Source organism: Vicugna pacos, chromosome 30, assembly GCF_048564905.1.
Source record: "Vicugna pacos chromosome 30, VicPac4, whole genome shotgun sequence".
In the NCBI taxonomy this organism is placed as follows: domain Eukaryota; kingdom Metazoa; phylum Chordata; class Mammalia; order Artiodactyla; family Camelidae; genus Vicugna; species Vicugna pacos.
Genome location: NC_133016.1, coordinates 33,702,925 through 33,715,753, shown reverse-complemented (window position 1 = coordinate 33,715,753; position 12,829 = coordinate 33,702,925). Strand labels below are relative to the sequence as shown.

Genomic DNA, 12,829 nt, shown 5'->3' with positions numbered 1-12,829 from the left:
AGGAAATGTGTAAAGACTGGTGGGTATTTGGAATCAGACAAGTGCCTTTGATATCTCCAGTGTTGCAAGGTACCTTGTCTCCACCACTGTGAATGGGGAGTAGGGACATTTTCATGAATGTCTGAGTGTCTGAAGGATGGAATTTCTGTCTCCTTTGTGGCTCCCTCCAGTTACATGTGACCATGAGTACTGGTGCAGTTGGAGGCTGATGCAGTGTAATCCAATGAGACCCTGTTCCTACTGGGTTGTCTGAACTTGAGGACTCATATATCCTAGTCAGGGGGCCTTGGTTTCACACATCAAATCTGCTCCTCCCTCAGTTCAGCTTCTTTTGTGTGTTTTAGTCCACCAAACTTTACCTGTTCACATACGTTCCGGATTATTGTTTTGTGTTGTATTATTTTTGGTTGAGATGTGAACGTTTTATTGACTGTAGATGAAAGGGGAGAGACAGAAATTGTTTAAACTTATGTCACTTTTAAAAGTATATACTTTTTCAGATAAAAGCTTAAATTCTACTAAGGACATTATGAAAAGAGTGAAGAAAGTGAATAAATCACCTCCCTTTATGTCAGAGTACTACAAAATATTTTGATTATCCTGGGTTGTTTTTTTCAAAGTTTTTCCCACCTACATGCACGTTTTACTGTAATATATCCCTATAATCTCTTTAAAATCAATTAAATTTTTAAAATAATTCTCACTGCTGTAAATATAGCCCTGTTGGTTCTCTAATTTATTACTAGTAGCTTGCACATTTCTGTCTTCTCCATCCTTCTTCCCTGTCCCCACAGGAAACCAAAACTTGGTACACTACACATTTATATGTGATTCTGTTCCTATTTTTTAATGATTATTTCTCTTATATCTTTATTTTCCTCATTTAAGTGACAACATAGAATGTTTTTCTCCTTATGACTTATTTTCCTTGTGCAACACTCTCTGGGTCCAGTCACATTGTTCCAAGTGGCAGAATTTTATTTTTTAATATGACAATGACTAAGTATTTATTATGTTATCTATATCTCACATCTACTTCAGCCAATCATCTGTTGATGGGCAGTTGAGTTGTGCTTCTTTCCTTGGCTACTATAAATGATGATGTTAAGAACATTGGGGGTAATATGTCCTTTAGTTTAATGTTTTCATATTTTTTCAGATTTATACCAGAAACTGGAATTGCTGCAACATATAATGCTTCTATTTCTAGTTTTCTGAGCACTGTCCACACTTTAATAATAGTGGATGCAACAATTTATATTTCCACCAACAATGTACCTGTGTTCCCTCTTCCCAAATTTCTTATTAATGTTTGTCATTTGTAGAATTTTGTTAATAGCTTTTTGGTTGCTGTGAGATTATATTTAATTCTGGTTTTGACTTATGTTTTCCTAATGGATAGCAACGTTATGTTTCTTTGTATGTGAAGAAAATCATCCACATGTCTGATTTTGAAAAGTTTCCATTAAGATCTTTCAACTGTTTTTAATTTGGGGTCTTTAATTTTTAAATATTGAGACTAATATGATATATATATCATATTATATATATATATTATGGATATTAACATTTTGTTGGTTTCATTGTCTGAAATTTTTCCTTATATTCTATCTGTTATCATATCTCTTGTTGAAGTTTTCCTTTGCTCTGCAAAAGATTTTGCACTTCACACTTATATAAGAAGCAGAGTCCATGTATCGCATAGTATATCTACTTTTTCCTCAGTAAACTAAAAACTGTAATTGTTACTTTTCCTTTTTTTTTAATTTGGGGACAGATCAAAAATAAACATTGCTATGATTTATCTCAAATTCATTTATGCTTCTGTTCTTTGTCAGTAAATATACATTTTCGGGTTTTACATTTAGGAAATCAATCCATTTTTATCTTATGTTGCATACTATGGAAGGAAGTGCTCTTACATCTTCCTTTTACGTGTACTGTCCAGTTTTCTCAAAACTACTTGTTCAAGAGACTGCCTTTTTTCAGTTGTATACTCTTGCATCCTTCATTGTAGACTAATTGACCATATGTTTGTGTTGGTTTATTTTAGTACTCTTTATTTTGTTCCATTTATCTATGAGTTTCTTGAAGTGCCATATTTTGATGCATTCATAACTGTAGCTTTGTTGTATGTTATATACTCAGGGAGGATAATACCCACAGCTTTGCACATTTTTAAAAATAATTTTGGAAAATTTTTGTCTTCCAGGTTTTTGTATAAATTTTATTATTTTTCTCCTTGTTGTGAGAAGAAACTTATGGATTTTGTGAGAATAGAAATTTACTAAAAGAAAAAACCTGAGAAAAATTCTAAAGTGTGGAGGATAAATCATACATTATTAACAACAACTGGATTGCTGTATAAATCAAAGAAAAAATATATAAAGAAAAATGACAACAACAAAAAAATCTATGGGGTATAACAAAAGCAATATTAATAGGGATACTTATAGCAAAATAATCATACTTATACAAATAAGAAACATGTCTCTCTTACAACATATTCTTACAACCAAAAGTTGTAGCAAAATAATAAGCAAGTTTGTTAGTAGAAGGAAAAACAGCTGAAAGGTCAGAACATAATTAAATAAAATAAAGATTAAAAGCAGAATCATTTAATCAAACAAAGTAATTGCTTTTGAAAGATAAATATTGTTGATAAACTTTAGCCAGACACATGAGCAAAAAAGAGTACAGATTCATTAACTCTGAAATAAATGAGAAATTACAGCTTATATCAAAGAAATACAAAGCATCATATGAAGATACAACAAATTATTATATGCTAATAAAATGGAAACCCTGGAAGAAATGGACAACATCTAAGAAAGAAATAATCTCCAGGATGGAATGAGAAGTAGAAAATATTAACAGATTAACACTAATGAAATTGAATAAGTAAATAAACAAAATCTCCCAAGAATCAAAATTCCAGGCCTAGAGAGCTTCACGGGAGATTTCTGCCAAACATTTAGAGAAGAGCTATCACCTGTACTTCTCAGCATATTCCAAAAGTTTTGAGAGAAAGGAGGCTTCCTACCGCAAATTTCTGTATCACACTACTACTAAAACAGGAACAAATACCTCAAAAAATTACAGGTTACATACGAGCGATTAGCATAGATTCAAAAATTAATCACTAAATTGTTAGCATTTCAAACAATACATTAAGAGGATTATACATTATGATTAAGTATATTTCATTCCAGGGATACAAAAGTGATTCAATACCCACAAATTAATCAGTATGATACACCACACTAACAACCTGAAGAATAAAATTAATATGGTCACCTCAATAGAGTCATAAAATGTTTTGACAAATTCAGTATCTATTTATGAATATATTTCTCCTCAAATTGGGCATGAGGAAACATACCTCAAAACAGTTAAGGTCTTATATGACAAGAACTCAGCTAACATGACACTCACTGATTAAAAGCTTAAAGCATCTCCAATAAGAGCAGGAAGAAGACAAGAGTGCTCACTCTTACCACTTATATTCATTATAGTATTGGAAATTCTAGCCATAGCTATTCAAAATAAATGTAAATAAAATATAGCTGATTAAGAAAAAGAGTAAAAGTATCTGTTTGCAGATGACATAATTTAAACAGAAATCCTAAAAATGGTGCCACAGAACTACTAGGGCTTATCAATGCATTTGGTAAAATTTCCGAATGTAAAATTAACATACAGAAGTGTTGCATTTCTACACACTAACAAGAAGCTAACTGATACAGAAAGTGAGGGAACTGTCTCATTTACAGTTGCATTACAGAAAAAAAAATCAAGAAATATATGCAACCAAGGAGATAAAAGTCCTGTACTCAGAAAACTATAAAATATTTATAAAAGAAATTGAAGATAATGCAAACAGATGAAAGGATATACTGTGTTTGTAGATGAGGAAGTAAATATTATTTAAATGACAGTACAAGACAAGAAAATACACAAATTAAATTCAGTGCCTATCAAAATACCAAGGGCATTTTCAGACACTTAAAATAAATAATTCTAAAATTTACATGTAAACACAAAAGAATTGAAATCACTAAAAAAAAAAAGAAAACAAAACAAACAAATTAGAAACACAAACAACTTTGACAAAGAACAAAGAGGATGTATCACTGACCCTCATTTGAAAATATACTACAAATCCACAGTAATAAAAATAATATGGTAGTGGCACAGAACAAACAGAATAATGGAACACAAAGAATGCCTAGAAATGAAATCAGACAGTTATGGTCATTTAGCCCATTACAAAAAATGAATATACAGTGGGGGAAAGATAACCAACAGGCACATGAAACTGATCAACATCACGAACAATCAGAAAAATGCAAGTCTAAAGCACAATGAGATTTTATGTCACACTAATCAGAATAACTATTATCAAAAAGATAACAAAAATAAATGTTGGTAGGATGTAGGATAAACAACCCTGATGCACTCCTGGAGTGAATGGAAATATATGCTGCCATTGTAGAAAACAACATGGAGATTTATCTAAAAATAAAAATGAAATATAATTCTACATTTCCATATCTGGATACTAATTCCAAGAAAATAAAAACAGTAATTAGAAAAGATAAATTCAAACCTATATTCATTGCAGCATTATTCACAATAGACAGCATATACAAGCAAATTAATTGCTCATAAATACATGATGGAAAAAAGATGTGCGTTTATAATATATATATATATACCCATCTTAACTACAGATTTATCTATATTTACATAAATATATACACACACAGGAACTAAATATATATGCAGTATTTATATGTATATATATGTACACACACAGATAAAAATGCAATGGGTTTTTATTCAGTTCTAAGCAGAATAAGTTTTTGTCATTTGCAACAAATGGGCAGACCAAGAGGGTAATATGCTAAGTGAAATAACTCAGAAGGAGAATGATAAGTGCTGAATGATTTTACTCACATGTGGAATTTTAAACAAATGAAAATAACAACACAGAAAAGGAGTTAAACATAAAGTAAGAAACAGGATTTTCACAAGAAGGAGGGAAATGGGGTGAGGAAAAGAAAAATTTGAGGAAAATTAAGAGAGAAAATTTTCCAGTTGCAAATTAAATGAATCAGGGACAAGAAATGTAATGTATTGGGAATACTCAATAACTATGAAATACCTTTACATATCAACATAACATAACTAGATATATTCTGGTGAAAATATGAAATGTATTAAAAATAGCGAACATTATGTTGTGTAGGAGACACTAACACAGTGTTATAGATTAAAGTATACTTCAAGAACAAACATACATACTTATAGAAAAAGAAACTGGATTTGTAATTAACAGAGGCAGGGGTTGGAAAAGGAGTATTTGATTAATGCACTCAAAAGCTACAAACCTCCAGCCTTAAAATAAACGTGTTATAGGGATGCCCTGTAATAACATGAAAATTACAATTAAAACTGCTTTATGTTCTATATGAATGTTGTTAAGAGAGCTAACCATAAGTTTTCTCATCACAACCTAAAGACAAATTGTATTTCTTTAAAATTGTATCTAAATGAAATAATTAATTCTCCCTAGAGTTGCTATGATATTTATTTCATTATAGTTGTAAATCAAATCAATAGCCTATGCACCAATACTTAATGTTTTATGCTAATTCTATCTTATAAAAGCAGAAGGAAAAATGGAAATTCAATGGTCATTTATTCCCATGTCATTTCTCATGATTGTTTTGCAGCAAGTAAACTTGAGTCATGATATACTTATCCTAGGTAAAGATACTAATAAATAAGTGATTCTAATAAATTATACATAAAGATACTAATAAAATTAGTGTTTTACCATGCCTTAAACTTTCTTCATGGTAACAGCCCACTGCTTCTGTAGGCATCAAAATTTCACTCTGTGTATTCATCTGAGATTAGGGAATGGATACAAATTTAAAACTGACTGCTCTTGCTGTGAGTGATAAAGTTCAATGACTCTGACCGATGGTCTCAACTCCACAACAGCATCGGTAAGAAAAGAACATGCTAGGTTGCTTAAAATCTCAGCATGGTAAAATCTTAGAACTCCTACAATTCTTAACTGCAATGGGAATGCAATAGAGACAAAGACTTGATTTTGGATAAAAATGTGGTGTTTTCTCATGTTTGCATTCGGGAATGTGAGGATAATCCCTGAGATCCACAACAAAGATTCTTTCCCTAGTGCTGGGAAAAGAAGTGTAAAAGTTCTGCATTATTAGGAATGAGGACTGCTTTCAAAATGATGACTACGCTCACTCAATTCCAGGTAGTCAAAGGGAGGAAAGGATGTTGCAATTTCTAGGAGAACGGGAATAAGTCAGTGACTCAGACTCTATAAATTAGTCAAATGGTGTCCAAAGCCAAAATAAGTTGTGTAAACAATGAGAATTAAAAGAAAAAAACACAGACATAAGCTTAAATTAAAAAGGTGATACAGTCCTGTTCTGGGCTCTGGGGACTGGAGAATGTATATGACTCAGTCCCATTCAAGGGTTGAGACGCTTGGCCCAAGCATCAGCTCGGGATTCAATGAGCAGGTAGCAATTAGTACACTGGGAGAAATATAATCTATCTCTCCCTGATCGGAAGAAAATCTGGTGGCTCAATGAAACTCTTAATTCACAGAGATTCTGCCAGATGCAGAGGAATAATTCAATGATGACTCAACTAAGACAAACTTAGTTACTGCTTAACAATCCAACTTCACACACACACAGAGTGATAGAGAGATTTGTGGTATTTAGTGGGAAGAATTCAGTGGGCAGGGCTCAGAGAATAGTTTTCAAACACCAGCCAACTTTTGTACCTTTGCCAATAATCTAGATTTTCCCAGGTAGAAATCTATAGATGGACAAACATACAATATTTTTCTTTAGGATTTCTAATTTTGAAAGTAAACTGTTGCTTTAGACTTAACATTATTGAACCTTGTTAAGATGATCACGGTAAGACCCACTCTCTGATAAGAGAGATGGAAACTAGCTGTTGAACCAGCCCATTTTTACCCCAGACTGCTAATGTAAACAACAATATAGCCACCATCAGTGTTCAGCTGACAAACATAAAAGCTTGATTTTTCTGTTGTAGGAAGAACCAATGCTGTCCAGACAAAGTTCTCCATCTGCAAGTGGTCTCTATTCTGCTCTTGGTAGAGGTCATATTGTTGGGATGTTTCTAGAGTTCACCCTGGCCCATGTGCCCATTCTCCAGATTATCAAATGCTTTCATCAATACTGGTAACAAATTTTCAGTACTCAATTCTGCCATTCCAGTCTTATCAGCTGACACTGGCTACATCATTGTGAGCAGTAGCCTTAGGCTCCCTGACCTTGCCTACAATTTTTCCAACATTTCAGGGCATTTCACACTATGAAAGTGCTTCACCTTTTATTTTAAATTAATGGGAAATTGTCAAAGACGTCCGTGAATATTTTATATTTCCTAATATCTGTATAAATTCAGTATTCTTGCAGTTGGACAAATTTTTAATTCTACCACCCTCACCTCCTTCTAGTCCACACATCTTAGATTACATTTAGGTTACTGAACACCACCACCCCAACCAAGGGGCAAGTACCTCCTAGATACTTTCTGCATGAAGGTTAGAAGGGGCACAATTTATGTGGGGTGTAAAAACCTACATTAACTCTTTGCAATGTCACTGTCTCTTGTGGACAAAGCTCTGATTCTAAGAAGTAAATTAATTAGAAGGCAGTATAGTTATTGGTATGCGGAAGAGAATCAGCTATTTTGGGATGGGTGGGTGATGAAGAGACAGGAAAATATCCATCAAATGAGAATGAAATGCCTTAGGCCTCTGGAGGTATGAATTAAGAAGGAAATAATACTTTGTCTCCTGTATCTACCTCCAATAACTGTCTTGATTGACTAGTCCTTGGGCTATGAAAAGAGCTAGTTTGTGGTGAAGAGTAAAGACCATAATGAAATAGTTAGAAAACCATGAGAGTTTTGCTGTTTCAGGAAAGTAGATTTTGCTTAAAGTCAACATGAATTTTTTATTCACTGAATACAAAAATGCATCCTGTGGCATGTGCTGTTTTCTGTGCTGGTATCCAAGAAAGACGAGGAAAAGGGGATAGACAGAAAACACCTGTAGGAGTTTGTTTCTGTGCTGAGATGGGGATAGTCTAAGTAGGTAAAAGGAGGACACCCAAAGTCCAAGGATAAGCTGGGTTAAAAGTGTTGAGTGTGGAGCTAACATTGTTGACAATCATTTGCCTGGATGTATCTCCAGATACAGTGAAACATAAAGATCTGCCAAGGTAGTCAGATGCCAGATTTATAAAGTAATAACTAAACTAAGTTGTGTTTGTTTGCTTAAATTTGAAAAGGCATTAAGTGCCACCCTGAGGACGTAAGCTTGTCTTTGGCTGGAACATAAAAGCAAGATAAAGTATTGACTAGAAAATATAGTGTAGACACTTGAGGGCAGGAAATGAAACCACTAATTGTAATGCTTTGAGAACAGCACAAAGAAGATGATAGATAAAATTACGTCTTAAATTCTACCACATGCTGAATGTGCCATCAGAGACTACATCATGTGTCATTTTTGATTCCAGGGATGACATAATTGAGACCATGATCCCTGGGCCGGTTCCTGCATTTATCTCCTGTTCCAACCTATCTTAATTTAACACTTTTCATACTTGCCAGGATGAACCAGAAACCACTTAGTACTTTTCCCTCTCTACATGTTTTATTCCTTTTCCAAATTCTTCCATTTTTTCTTCTTCCTTTCAAGAAATTATTTAAATTTACTCCCATATTGTTCCATCAAAAGATCATATCAATCAAGTATCTATTTTTTTCTTTAAATGGCAACTTAGTCCCTTGTTTAACTCTTTACTCTACTTGAAAAAAAATAAAGAAATTTCGGGTGCACATCTATTTTTATTGTCCCCCCAAAAAATTGCAGATATTTGTCGACGTTTGCCAACATCAGTTTTAATCTTTGTTATCCTGCATAATCTGGTAGTCCTCTGGTACATCAGCTGTAATTAGGATGACGTTGATAAACTGAAAATTGCTGATGAGTTGGTCTTGAAAGAGATGTAGCTGATGTATCTGATATCATTGGCACTGGAAAGTGTGGGTTGATCCCTGGTTGTAGTTTAGGAAAATGACCTTCATTGGCAGATATGTCATGATATCTGTTTGGAAAAGCAGAAGGTTCACCATCAGTCCAAAATAATTGCTCTATATGAGAGAGAAGATGCTGTACTGAGAAGTAGAAATTGAAGTTGTAATGGAGTTCACATCATGGCCATTTGCTTCATTGTAGCTACTTTGAGAGTGTCCGAGGACAATGTTGAACTGATTTAAATTACCTCATTGATACACTGCAATTTGTTCTGGTGGTCTAAGTGACATTGATGATGGAGGAGAGAAATCACCTCTGATCGGGATAGTTGTATCACCAATTATGAGACTACTAGAGGGCTTTCTTATTAGAGTCATATTTAAATTTGCAGAAGGTAAAAATGAACTTTCTCCACTAGTGTCAGTCACAAAACCAGAAATATGATAATCCATATTACCCCCTGCTTTAAAGTGCTTCTTGTTGAAATCTTCAGCCAATGAAGACACCAGAGAGGAATTTTTAATCCCAACTCTTCTTTTTATTCTCACAAAAAGCTGGGGACAGCACCATTTAAAATTTGGATTATGATACAACTGCAGCTACAACCAAAGGAGAAACATTTTTGTAATACATTAATCAAACTACAAGACTACAAAAAGGCTAAACTATTAAGCCTCAGATTCCACGTTTACTATGCATAGATAATATTATCAAAATATGAACATTGCTAACGATAGTGTGAAGTTTCTTAATTGGAATATACACATTTAAATAGTATGCTCATCAAATTTACTGACTTAGCATTTGCAGTAATGGTGAATGCCACTTTTTAAAAGCAGCTTTAATAGCTTTATTTAGATTTCTGGAAAGATTCATAGTTGCAAGCAAAGTTTCCCTTAATCTTGACTACTTAAGGCACTGTCCTCATTTTTTAGAGAAAATAAAGTATTCTAACCTTAGTAGTTTTACAATTTTCAAAATCTAGCTTTACATTTATATTACCATTGATTGATATACAAAATAAATTTTTATATATAAGTTACCAAGTGGTAATTAAAATTTGTCAATTCCTTTCTTAAAACAGAGGCTACATTTTCTTCTGCCAGAAAGTCAGCTAGACAAGGAGTCCTTTGAAAATTCTGCCACACTTTCCTAAACCCATAAAGTTTAAGATGTCTAAATAAACTTTTCATACTTCCAGTTTCAAATATTCTGAAAGGGGCCTTTCTTTCCAAAACTTCCTTCTTGAAGACATCTTCAACAATCACTATGGAAGATCCATTATCACCCCACCAGATGGATTTCAATTGGTCATCCCCAGCCATTTTCCAGAGTTTTCTTGGAAATTTCAGAGAATGAAATTCATTATCTTCACCTGGTACAGAGACAGAATGTGTGTAACATGGTGTTTTTATTAAGGATTCTTCAGACAAAATCTGAAAAGCATTTTATTCAATCATAGACCTCAAGTCCAAGTCCCCAGAGAATGTTTGGTCACACAATAGAGATCTTCCGGAATTTCCTGAACCAGTTTGTCCAACTTTAGGAGACACACCTTGAATTTCTGAAGAAATATGTGGCATCTCAAATAACTTTTTCTACAGCTACTTTTCTAATCTGCATGGTTTTGAGCACTGCAGCTTCAAATGCTGCTTTGGCAGGGCTGCACAGGTAAACTGCTAGGCCTTCGCCATGGTTCTCAACTTGAGTAGCTGTGACATCACAAAACGACTGGTCTCCCAGCAACTCAAGTGTAACATTCAGCCAGTGTTTATTTCTCATTCATCCAGTTAAAATGATACAGATAGGATGCTTATTTTTATAGTCTGATCTGCAAATATTATCCCAACAATATCTTTTTAAATAATTTAATTTTGGGGTCTATAAAATAAAACCAATCTCCAAACTTTTGTAAAAAAATTTATACCAGATTTGTAAACAGAGTACAAATAATGCACAAAATATATAAAATAATTTTAAAGTTTTGGAATTTAAAGTGAAATTTTTGTAAAACCTGTACAGAAAATATATATCAATTTCAAAATCATTTGTAATTAAAGTGAAACATAATTTGATTTGGAAATGGAAGTAGGTATTTATCTGTGTACTTTATAATAAGTAGCTCTATATTCATAACATGAGCAGAATAAATATAAGTTTATTTGTTTTGTATAAAAATAAATGGTAAGTAATTATGAAATAAAATTAGAAAGAAATAATGAATCAAATTTAAGAAATCCCAAAGGGTGGAATTTTGTTTTAAATTGTAATTCAGTTCTATAAGTTAAACAAATGTAATTTAATAATCTACATTAAAATTAGAAAAGAGAAAATCTTATTGTATATTTACCAATGTTTATCTTTGACTTTCTTTCACTCAGAGGTTTTTCAGTCCCTAGAAGGAATAAATTTTCTTGTCATCTTTATAATCCATAACCTTGTGGCTTCTGTTAATTGTTCCAAAATGATGTTGATAAATACACTTATGTACAAGATCCTGGGTTCAATAGGCACTGCCTCCATTAAGGGGCAAACAAAGAAACAATCAAAAAACAAAGAAATAACACTATATGTGTGTTGGGTGGAAAAGACCAGGTAATGCATTTTAGGAAGCAATATGTATCTCAGTCCTGAAACAGTTGATATTGTTAGCAAAATATGGCATTTTAAGGCAAGTGTTTTGTTCCCTAATTGTAAATAGCTATGTTCTGTATCAGTAAACTGTAGTAAATCCAGTTCTACCAAAAGTTATATTATTTTTTAGATATAAATTCCATTAAACATAAGCCAAATTCAAAATGAGAGATAGAATTTTTAAATAAATAAATGTGCACTCAAGCTAGAATGTAAATTTATTTTTCAGTATGTGTTCATTCCATTCTAAATAAACATTAGCAACCTGAATTCATTGCATATTATAAGTATTATAAAATATAGTTATGTATGATTTAGTCCTGATTCATAAATATTACTTATCATATGCAAATCTACATATGTGATACAATCCCTTAAAAAGCTGAGAATTCAAAAACAATAATCTCAATAAATGTAGGAAAATTGTTCACAGGTCTGATCTTTACATTTTTATAAAAATATTGTTTACAAATACACTTTAAACAGAATGTAACTAAAGATAATAAAAGCCATATATGAAAAACCAATGACAAACATCAAGTTCAATGTTAACATACAGGAAGGTTTTCCTCTGGTCCAGTAATAAGAAAAGGTAGCTCATTCTCACAAATACTAAATTACACAACTTGAAGTCCTAGCCAGAACAACTAGTCAAGAAAAAATATAAAAGGCATTCAACTTGTAAAAAAACAGTAAAATTTTTACAGATGACTTAATTATGCATAGATAGAAAACTCCATAGACACCTCCAGTGAATGTAACAAATAATGAACAAACTTAGTAAACTTACAGAATACAAAATCAATATACAAATATCCATTACTTTTTTATATAGTAACAACAAATTATCAGAAAGAGAAATCAGGAAAACAATTGTGCGTATATTTATACAAAATAGAATAAACTAGGAATACATTTGATAAGTGAAATAAAAGATCTAAACATAGATCTATAAATTACAGTTTCAAGAAATATAAGTAAACAAATTAAATAGAAAGATATTCTCTGCTTATGGATTGTATACAACGTGAGAAACTATTCTAATATATAATTTACATTTTC

At 32.4% G+C, this 12,829-nt stretch overlaps 1 long non-coding RNA gene across 2 annotated transcripts; it reads right to left on the bottom strand.

The window, feature by feature from the left end:
• Positions 1–8,938: 8,938 nt before the first annotated feature.
• Positions 8,939–10,796, bottom strand: LOC140690395 (uncharacterized). Of its 2 annotated transcripts, XR_012065662.1 has the most exons (4): positions 10,689–10,796; positions 10,329–10,508; positions 9,591–9,732; positions 8,939–9,203 (listed from the first exon to the last, which is right to left on the bottom strand). It is a non-coding gene; the product is annotated as an uncharacterized lncRNA (long non-coding RNA). The 2 variants fall into 2 exon arrangements; XR_012065661.1 differs by lacking the exon at positions 8,939–9,203 and having other exon boundaries at positions 9,490–9,732.
• Between the last annotated feature and the right edge of the window lie 2,033 nt (positions 10,797–12,829).